The sequence below is a fragment of the Scyliorhinus torazame genome, chromosome 26, assembly GCF_047496885.1.
Source record: "Scyliorhinus torazame isolate Kashiwa2021f chromosome 26, sScyTor2.1, whole genome shotgun sequence".
Lineage (NCBI taxonomy): Eukaryota > Metazoa > Chordata > Chondrichthyes > Carcharhiniformes > Scyliorhinidae > Scyliorhinus > Scyliorhinus torazame.
Window position 1 is genome coordinate 15,602,790 of NC_092732.1, and position 11,675 is coordinate 15,614,464.

Below are 11,675 nucleotides of genomic sequence, written 5' to 3' on the forward strand. Positions count from 1 at the left end.
TCCCGTGTGACCGTGTCTCTCGAGGGGCAGTTTGTGTGATCTGGCTATGCACTGACATTGTAAACAGTCATATTGACTTCCAAAGGTTTCTGAGGTCTGAATGTAAATCATTGCTAAATATAAATTAACCTTAATTGATAACGGTGAAATAAATAAATGCTGGTGAGGATTTGTAAAAAAAAAAGTCTCCCAAAGGAATGGGCAAAACCTTTTACCAGTTTAAAGAGGGCAGTTTTGCTCTTTGTGGGACGAAGGAGATGGGTCTTCAGACTCGGAGTACCCATGGCGTTCAGGGAGTGTTTGTGAGTGTGAATGTGAGTCTGTGTGTGTGGGAGGAGCGGGGGGGGGGGGCGGATGACACGAGGAGTGAGGCTGGGGGAATTGGGTTGAAATTAAAAGTGCGGAGCCGGGCTAAAGGCTGGTCCTGAAACCCAGAGTGGGGTTTGTGTTTTGGACAGGGTCGTAGCATTCGGAGAATATCTATGGGTGGGATGGTGGGGAGGGGACAGTGTTCAATGTCCCTGCCTCTGTCACTCCATCGTTCTCTCTTTCTCCAGCAATTTCTTTATATATTTGATATTTATGGCATATTTCTGCGCCCATATCTAATGGTCTCACGTTCGTGTCCAATGTAGAGTCAGTGCCCAACTCCCAATATCGAGAGAGATATCCCCAGTGAGGGAGCAGAGGGTGGGCGTGGAGTTCAGAGTGGGAGAGAGGGCGGGGAGGAGTCAGAGGGAGAGAGATTGGGAGGAGGAGTCAGGGAGGAGAGAGTGGGGGCAGTCACAGGGGGAGAGAGTGGGTGCAGACAGAGGGGCAGATGGTGGGGCCACTCAGATTCGGAATGCGTGGGGGAGTCAGAGGGAAGACAGTGGGGACAGTCAGAGGGGGAGAGAGTGGGGCACTCAGAGCCGAAATGCGCTTGGAAGTCAGAGGGGGAGAATTGGCACAGTCAGCGGGGGAGCGAATGGGGCAGCCAGAGGGGGAGAGAATGCGGGAAATCAGAGGGGGAGATAATGGGGCAGTCAGAGGTGTAGAGAATGGGGCAGTCAGAGAGGGAGAGAATGGGGGAGTGAGAGGGTGAGATAATGGGGCAGTCAGAGAGGGAGAGAATGGGGGAGTGAGAGGGGGAGATACTGGGGCAGTCAGAGTGGGAGAGAAAGGGAGATTCGGGGAGGGGGGGGGAGAATGGAGGAGTCGGAGGTGGAGAGGATGGGGAAGTCTGAGGGGGAGAGAATGGGGCAGTCAGAGAGGGAGAGAATGGGGAGGCAGAGGGGAAGAATGAGGGATTCAGAGTGGGAGAGAAAGGGAGATTCGCCGGGGTGAGGGAGAATGGAGGAGTCGGAGGTGGAGAGGATGGGGAAGTCACAGGGGAGAGAATGCGGCACTCTAACAGAGGCAGACTCTGGGAACGCTGGAGGGACAGACACGACGCATATTCACCTTCACTTCATTTTCAAATCTCTTCCTATGTTGGTCAGGGTTTCATAAAACGGGGGATGTGTTTATAAAATGGGTGTTCCTCTCTCCCCTGACCTCCCAGCGCCCCACCCCTCCCCTCCCCCCACCAATCCCTGACATGATAAATATCAGCACGAACAGTCCTGGGACCTCGCTATGTCTAACTTTCAACAATGCTTTGCTCTGTTTCTCTCAGGGACATTGTATTCGGACGCTTTGACGAAGCAAAGAGAGAACGGTGGAGTGACAGAAGCAGGGATATTTTGCGACGTTTCCCCCGTCTCTCCATTTTTCTCAACCACCACTACCGTCAGCAAATTCTCTCCACATTGCAATAAAATAATAAAGCATCAACGTGATTTGTTGTTATTTTGATGTTTGGGGGTGTGGCCAACTCTGTCTATGCGTGTGTTGGGGCGGAGGGGTTGTGAAGCGGCACACCGGATCTCCGCTGTTCTCTGTTGGGGCCTTGTCTCCCGTGGGGTTGTCTGTGAGATCTGCCTCAAACAATAAGCCTTGCCTGTGGGATCATGCTGTGTGCATTTTTGACTGCGCGTCTTTCCTGCACAGCAACTGTGGCTGAATGTCACAACTTCAGATCAGTGATGTGCAGATTGTGGGTTGTTCCCATCAACACCTCACATTCCCTCTTTTCGATGTAATTAGTCAGTTATTCATATTACATGGTCACAGTGCATCGGCAATGAGAATGTTGAGACAGGAAAAGTTTTAGAGACCATACCGAACTACATTCAATCCTCAGATAGGGAGGAACGAGAAGGATATTTTGACAGATTATCAAAAGCAGGAGAGGGCCTGAGATGTGGGATTGGAAAATGTACAGAGATAGGGGGAGAGAGAGGAGCGGAGAGAAATGAAATGAGAGAGAGGGGGAGAGGGAAAAAAGAGCAGAACGATCTTGACAGATTATCAAAAGCTGAAGGCACAGAGAGATGTGGGATTGGAGAATGTACAGAGTTGGGAGAGAAAAAGAGTGATAGGGAGGGAGAGAATGATAATGAATGAGGGGGAGGAAGAGCGAGCAAGCGAGTTTGATAGTAAGAATGAGAAAGGGATGGAGGGAGCAGGAAAATGAAATGAGAGAGAGGGACAGCGAGAATGAGAGGGGGAGGGAGAGAGAGAAAATAAATGAGAGAGGGAGAGAGAGAAATAGAGAGAGGAGGTTGAGAAATTGAGAAGAAAGAACAAAGAAAAAAGAAAAGTCCAGCACAGGAACAGGCCCTTCGGCCCTCCAAGCCCGTGCCGACCATGCTGCCCGACTAAACTACAATCTTCTACACTTCCTTGGTCCGTATCCCTCTATTCCCATCCTATTCATGTATTTGTCAAGATGCCCCTTCAATGTCACTATCGTCCCTGCTTCCACCACCTCCTCCGGTAGCGGGTTCCAGGCACCCACTACCCTCTGTGTTAAAAACTTGCCTCGTACACCTACTCTAAACCTTGCCACTCTCACCTTAAACCTATGCCCCCTAGTAATTGTCACCTCTACCCTGGGGAAATGCCTCTGACTATCCACTCTGTCTATGCCCCTCATACTTTTGTAGACATCTATCAGATCGCCCCTCAACCTCCGTCGTTCCAGTGAGAACAAACCGAGTTTATTCAACCGCTCCTCATAGCTAATGTCCTCCATACCAGGCAACATTCTGGTAAATCTCTTCTGCACCCTCTCTAAAGCCTCAACATCTTTCTGGTAGTGTGGCGACCAGAATTGAACACTGTACTCCAAGCGTGGCTTAACTAAGGTTCTATATAGCTGCAACATGACGTGCCAATTCTTATGCTCAACACCCCGGCCAATGAAGGCAAGCATGCCGTATGCCTTCTTGACTACCTTCTCCACCTGTGTTGCCCCTTTCAGTGACCTGTGGACGTGTACACTTAGATCTCTCGGACTTTCAATACTCTTGAGGGTTCTACCATTCACTATATATTCCCTACCTGCATTAGACCTTCCAAAATGCATTACCACACATTTATCCGGATTAAAATCCATCTGCCATCTCTTCGCCCAAGCCTCCAAACAATCTAAATCCTGCTGTATTTTCTGACAGTCCTCATCGCTATCCGTAATTCCACCATCCTTTGTGTCGTCTGCAAACTTACTAATCAGACCAGTTACATTTTCCTCCAAATCATTTGTATATACTACAAAGAGCAAAGGTCCCACCACTGATCCCTGCGGAACACCACTGTTCACAGCCCTCCAATTAGAAAAGCATCCTTCCATTTCTACTCTCTGCCTTCTATGACCTAGCCAGTTCTTTATCCACCTTGCAGCTCACCCCTGATCCCGTGTGATTTCACCTTTTGTAGTAGCAACCATGAGGGACCTTGTCAAAGGCCTTACTGAAGTTCATATAGACAACATCCACTGCCTTACCTGCATCATTCATCTTGGTGACCTCCTCGAATAACTCTACTCTATCAAGTTAGTGAGACACGACCTCCCCTTCACAAAACCATGCTGCCTCTCACTAATACGTCAATTTGCTTCCAAATGGGAGTAGGATCGTGTCTCGAAGAATTCTCCCCAGTAATTCCCCTCCCACTGACGTAAGGCACACCGGCCTGTATTTCGCTGGATTATCCATGCTACCGTTCTTTAACAGAGGAACAACATTGGCTATTCTCCAGTCTCTCCGGGACATCACCTGAAGACAGTGAGGATCCAAAGATTTATGTCAAGGCCTCAGCAATCTCCCCTCTAGCCTCCTTCAGTATTCTGGGGTAGATGCCATCAGGCCCTGGGGACTTATCTTCCTTAATATTTATCATGATGCCCAACACCTCGTCTTGTTGGATCTCAATGTGACCCAGGCTATCAACACATCCTTCTCCAGACTCAACATCGACCAATTCCTTCTCTTTGGTGAATACTGATACACAGTATTCATTTAGTACCTCGCCCATTTCCTCTGGCTCCACACATAGATTCCCTTGCCTATCCTTCAGTGGGCCAACCCTTTCCCTGGCTACCCTCTTGCTTTTTATGTACGTGAAAAATGCCTTGGGATTTTCCTTAACACTAATTGCCAATGGCTTTTCGTGACCCCTTCTAGCCCTCCTGACTCCTTGCTTAAGTTTTCCTTATATTCCACACAGGCTTCGTCTGTTCCCAGCCTTTTAGCCCACACAAATGCCTCCTTTATCTTTTTGACGAGGCCTACAATATCTCTCGTTATCCAACGTTCCCGAAAATTGCCGGTATTTATATTTCTTCCTCACAGGAACATGCCGGTCCTGAATTCCTTTCAACTGACACTTGAATGCCTCCCACGTTTCAGATGTTGATTTACCATCAAACATCCGCCCCAATCTAGGTTCTTCAGTTCCCGCCTAATATTGTTGTACATTCACCCTAGGACCACTCTTATCCTTGTCCACCAGCACTTTAAAACTTACTGAATTGTGGTCACTGTTCCCGAAATGCTCCCCTACTAAAACTCTGAAACTTCTACCAGTCCCCAATACCAGGTCCAGTACCACCCCTTCCCTAGTTGGACTGTCTACATATTGTTTTAAGAAGCCCTCCTGGATGCTCCTTACAAACTCTGCCCCGTCTAAGCCTCTTGCATTAAGTGAGTCCCAATCAATATTGGGGAAGTTGAAGTCTCCCATCACCTGTTGTTTTTACTCTTTTCCAAAATCTGTCTACCTATCTGCTCCTCTATCTCCCGCTCGCTGTTGGAAGCCTGTATTAAACCCCCAACATTTTGACTGCACCATTCTTATTCCTGATCTCCACCCATATAGCCTCACTGCCGTCTGAGCTGTCCTCCCGTAGTACAGCTGTGATATCCTCCCTAACCAGTAGCGCAACACCGCCACCCCCTTTTACATCATGCTCCACCCCGCCTGAAACATCTAAATCCTGGAACGTTTAGCTGCCAATCCTGCCCTTCCCTCAACCAGCTCTCTATAATGGAAACGACATCATAGTTCCTAGTACTAATCTAAGCTCTAAGTTCATCTGCCTTACCCGGAATACTTCTTGCATTCAAACATGTACTTCAGGCCACCAGACCCGCATTGTTCAGCAACTTCACCCTATCTGCTTTGCCTTGGAGCCATACTGTCCCTCTTCCCTAGTTCTCGCTCAATGCTCTCACCTTCTGGCCTATTGCTCCCGTGCCCACCCTCTGCCATACTAGTTTAAACTCTCCCGTGTGACACTAGTAAATCTCGCGGCCAGGATATTTATGCCTCTCCAGTTTAGATGCAACCCGTCCTTCTTACATAGGTCACACCTGCCCCGGAAGAGCTCCCAGTGGTACAGATAACAGAAATCCTCCCTCCTACACCAGCTGTTTAGCCACGTGTTTAGCTGCTCTATCTTCCTATTTCTAGCCTCACTGGCACGTGGCACCGGGAGTAATCCCGAGATTACAACCCTCGAGGTCCTGTCTTTTAACTTTCTGCCTCGATCCCTGAACTGCTGCTGCAGGACCTCATGCCCCTTGCTGCCTATGTCGTTATGTACAACGACCTCTGCCTGTTTTCCCTCCCCTTCAGGATGCCCTCTACCCGTTCGGAGACATCCTGGACCCTGACACCAGGGAGGCAACATACCATCCTGGAGTCACTTTCACGTCCAAAGAAGCTTCTATCTGTGCCTCTGACTATAGAGTCCCCTATGACTTTTGTTCTTCTGCGCTTTGGACCCTCCCTTCTGAACATCAGAGCCAACCGTGGAGCCACGGCTCTGGCTGATGCTGTTTTCCCCGATAGGCTAACCCCCCCCCCCCTCCGAGCTTATCCAAAGGGGCATACCTGTTCGAGAGGGGGACAACCACAGGGATTCCTGTACTGACTGTCTGCCCTTTCTGTTGGTCACCCATTTCTCTGCCTGCACGTTAGGTGTGACCACATTTATATAACTGCTGTCTAAGACGCTTTCCGCCACCTGCATGCTCCTAAGTGTATCCAATTTCTGCTCCAACCGAACCATGCGGTCTGTAAGGAGCTCCAGTTGGGTGCACGTTCTGCAGATGGAGCTATACGGGACGCTGGAAGCCTCCCGGACCTGCCACATCTCACAGTCAGAGCACTGCACCCCTGTAACTGACATTGCGTCAATTAATTAGTACATTAAAGTTGAAAGTTAAATTTTTTTAAAAAGTTACTGTTAACTATCTGTTTCCTAGCACTAGATTTCTACTATAAATATGAATGCTAAATACAGTACTCTCCGATCTCTGGCTTAGATACCCCTTTAACTTATAATTAAGTAATTATGTTTAATTAGTTTACCATTGCTTAATTTTTTAAAATTTAGTGTAGATTCCCAACCAGCCACTCAAGTCACAGCTTTTCTGTGATGTCACTTCAGTGCCCCCCCCCCCCCCCCCCCCCCCCCCCCCCCCACCACACACACACACACACACACACACACTCACTCAGAAAAGGTAATACAAATATAAATGAGTAAAACTCACTTACTTACCTTCTGAGAGTCTCATGTGCTCTCTGGGTCTCTCCCTGCAGATTAAATGTTACAGGTCAGAAGAAAGAGAGAGAGAACAAAACAGGAGGGAAAAAGCATCTTCTCCCACTCTGCACCGAATTATCTCACTGCACCAAATTACCAAGTTTCAAATTCCCACGCTGGATTCGTCTTACTCAGGCTGTGCCGCTTTGACCTGCGCAATGCTTACTGAGTGCGCTTTCCGTCTGTCTTTTATACAGACTTCAGGATGACTCACACTAAAACTTCAAAGAGAAGAACACAATGTGTACCTCTGTGCCCCTAAACAGGCCTCAGGTGACTTCCAGATAACTGCCTCACAGCAATTAGGGTTGGGGCAGCTTCAGCCAATCAGACACTATTCTACACTGCACTTTTAACTGAAAAACAGCAGAATTAGATTAACCACTTACCTTTCCTGGTTACCTCACTGCACCAAATTACCAAGTTTCAAATTCCCACTCTGGATGTGTCTCATTCAATCAAGCTGTGTATCTTTGACCTGCGCAACGCTTACTCATTACTCAATAGAAATGAAAGGAGAGGTAGATAGAGAAAGAGAGAAAGGAAGGGAAAGAATGAAATGAGAGACGGGTAGAGAGAAAAATGGAATCAGAGGGAGGGAGAGGTAGCTGATGGCCGTGGACGGTTAATTGTTAATATTGAATGAATAAACAGCAGCAATCCTGGATGGAGTGGCCTGTGAGACTTTTAAATTCACTTCACTGTGTTTTTAACCGTAAAGTTCTCTCGTCTCAATCTGACTCGCCACATTTCTCACTGATTGAAATAAATTGGTGGAGCAATTGAGTGATAGAGAGAAGGGGAGTGAGGGAGGAGGGAAAAGACAACAAAGCAGAGGATTGATGTGTGTGGGGGTGGCGAAGAGGCACAGAATCCGAGGCACTCCCATGTGAAGTCCGTGCCCATGGAGATGAAGATTGGTCATTAATATTGATGTACAGACAGCACCAATCCTGGAGTGAGCGGGTGGAGTGAGTGAGTTGGGCAATGATGGGACCGAGTGGTCATGAGTGTTTGTGACTTTATTTCCAATGAGGCAGTCGGAGGTGGTAGATTAAACACAACAGGAAGAGGTACAGACCCTGGGAGTGGGTCTCCAGTCTGGACTCTCTTCCCATCATCTGTTGTACATGCCTCTCCCTCCTTCCCTCCGTTCCCCACCCCCTTCCCCATGCTGCTTTAATGTGTTTCTAACTATTAAACTGTTCCGTTGTCTGGCCGTATTTATAAAATGGGTTTTATAAACTGACATTGTGAATGGCAAAGTAGGAGGTGTCATGGGATATTGCCATCTTTTTTTCTTTCAATAATGCGTTGCTTTAATTAATTTGAATGTTTCCCTTCCTCTGCCGATGGAGAGTTGATTTTAAAGTTTGGACGATTAACGAGAATCTTTTCTGGGCGAGGGTCCGTCAGACAAAAGCCATAAACTAGAAAAAAATAATAATTGTTGATGCGGCTTTGTCCTTCATTATTACACATCCAGAAGAGACTTGCAGGATCGTCAAGCAAGGGTTCGGCGCATTTCTTTTTTTTGGGGGGGGGGGGGGCAGGAATCTGAGTGTTCCTGGGGGGAGTTAGAGATTCGAATTATAGACCAGTGGGATTTTCATAACGAGGGAGGTGGAGTGTGGGAGCAGTAAGGGTTAGCAAAATGCCTGAGAGGGGGGGGGCGGGGGCAGATAATGGGAGGGGGGGGGTGATAATGCAGGCGTCAGATAATGGGGGATTATAATTAAGGGAGGACTTAAATAGGGGGAAGTGCATTGTGCAGAACCTGCGGGGGTGGGTTATGCAGAAAGAGAAAGAAAGAGAAAGAAAAACAGATATATGAGAGAGAGGGCTGCGAGTTCGAAAGACAGAGAGCGAGCTTAGAAAGTTATAAGAACATAAGAACTAGGTGCAGGAGTCGGCCATCTGGCCCCTGGAGCCTGCTCCGCCATTCACTGAGATCATTGCTGATCTTTTGTGGACTCAGCTCCACTTTCCGGCCCGAATAGCATAATCCTTAATCCCTTTATTCTTCAAAAAACGACCTATATTTTTCTTAAAAGCATTTAATGAATGAGCCTCTACTGCTTCACAGGCCAAGGAATTCCATAGATTCACAACCCTTTGGGTGAAGAAGATCCTCCTAAACTCAGTCCTAAATCTACTTCCCCTTACTTTGAGACTATGCCCCCTAGTTCTTCTTTCACCGGCCAGTGGAAACAACCTGACCGCATCTATCCTATCTATTACCTTGATAATTTTATATTTCTATAAGATCCCACTTCATCCTTCTAAATTCCAACGAGTACAGTCCCAGTCTACTCAACCTCTCCTCGTAATCCGACTCCTTCAGCTCCGGGATTAACCTAATGAATCTCCTCTGCACACCCTCCAGTACCAGTACGTCCTTTCTCAAGTAAGGAGACCAAAACTGAACACAATACTCCAGGTGTGGCCTCACTACCACCTTATACAATTGCAACATAACCTCTCTAGTCTTAAACTCCACCCCTCTAGCAATGAAGAACAACATTCCATTCGCCTTCTGAAGCACCTGGTGCACCTGTAAACCAACTTTTTGCGACTCATGCACTAGCACACCCAGATCTCTCTGTACAGCAGCATGTTTTAATATATAATCATTTAAATAATTATCCCTTTTGCTTTTATTCCTACCAAAATGGATAACCTCACATTTTTCAACATTGTATTCCATCTGCCAGACACTAGCCCATTCACTTAGCCTATCCAAATTCCTCTGCAGACTTCCAGGATCCTCTGCACTTTTTGCTTTACCACTCAGCTTAGTGTAGTCTGCAAACTTGGACACATTGCCCTTCATCCCTAACTCAAAATCATCTGTGTAAATTGTGAACAATTGTGGGCCCAACACTGATCCCTGGGGGACACCACTAGCTACTGATTGCCAACCAGAGAAACACCCATTAATCTTCACACTTTGCTTTCTATGAATTAACCAATCTTCTTTCCATGCTACTACTTTACCCTTAATGCCATGCATCTTTATCTTATGCAGCAACGTTTTGTGTGGCACCTTGTCAAAGGTTTTCTGGAAATCCAGATATACCACATCCATTGGCTCCCCGTTATCTACCGCATGGTAATGTCCTCAAAAACTTCCAATACATTAGTTAGGCATGACCTGCACTTTATGAACCCATGCTGCGTCTGCCCAATGGGCCAATTTCCATCCAGATGCCTCGCTATTTCTTCCTTGATGATAGATTCCAGCAACTTCCCTACCACCAACGTTAAGCTCACTGGCCTATACTTACCCGTATTCTGCCGACCTCCTATTTTAAACAGTGGTGTCACGTTTGCTAATGTCCAGTCCGCCGGGACCACCCCAGAGTCTAGTCAAGTTTGGTAAATTATCAATAGTGCATTTGCAATATCCCTAGCCATCGCTTTTAACACTCTGGGATGCATTCCATCAGGGCAGGAGACTTGTCTACCTTTTAGCGCCATTAGCTTGCCCAACACTACCTCCTTTGTGATAACAATCCTCTCAAGTTCCTCACCTGTCATAGCCTCATTTCTATCAGTCACTGGCATGTTATTTGTGTCATCCACTGTGAAGACCGACCCAAAAAACCTGTTCAGTTCCTAAGCCATTTCCGCATCTCCCATTATTAAATCGCCCTTCTGATCCTCTAAAGGACCAATAGTTACCTTACCCACTCTTTCTTGTTTTATATATTTGTAGGATATTTTACGATCTGTTTTTATATTCTGAGCAAGTTTACTCTCATAATCTATCTGACTCTTCGATATAGCTTTTTTAGTAGCTTTCTGTTGCCCCCTAAATATTTCCCCGTCCTCTAGTCTCCCACTTAGCTTTGCCACTTTGAATGCTTCTCCGTTCAATTTGAAACTCTCCCTTATTTCCTGAGATATTCACGGTCGATTTTACCTCTTTCTACCGTCCTTACTTTTTGTTGCTAGAAACCTTTGCTGAGCACTGTGAAAAATCGCTTGGAAGGTTCTCCACTGTTCCTCAACTGTTTCACCATAAAGTATTTGCTCCCAGTCTACCTTAGCTAATTCTTCTCTCATCCCATTGTAATCTCCTTTGTTTAAGCACAAGACACTACTGTTTGATTTTACCTTCTCACCCTCCATCTGTATTTTAAATTCCACATATTGTGATCGCTCCTTCCGAGAGGATCGCTAACCATGAGGTCATGAATCAATCCTGCCTCATTACACAGGACAAGATCTAGGACCGATTGTTCCCTTGTAGGTTCCATTACATACTGATCCACAAAACAATCGCGGATACATTCAAGGCTGCCTTGACCGACCTGGTTAAACCAATCGACATGTAGATTAAAATCCCCCATGATAACTACTGTAGAATGTCTACATGCATCCGTTATTTCTTTGTTTATTGCCTGCCCAACCATAATGTTGCTATTTGATGGCCTATAGACTACTCCATCCAGTGGCTTTTTCGTCTTACTATTCCTGATTTCTACCCAAATGGATTCAACCTTACCTTCCATAGCACCGATGTCAGCCCTTACAATTGCCCGGATGTCATCCTTAAATAACAGAGCTGCACCACCTCACTTACAATCCACTCTGTCCTTCCGAATAGTTTAATAGACTTGTATATTTAACTCCCAGTCGTGACCATCCTTTAACCATGTTTCAGTCATGGCCACTAAATCATAGTCATTTACGA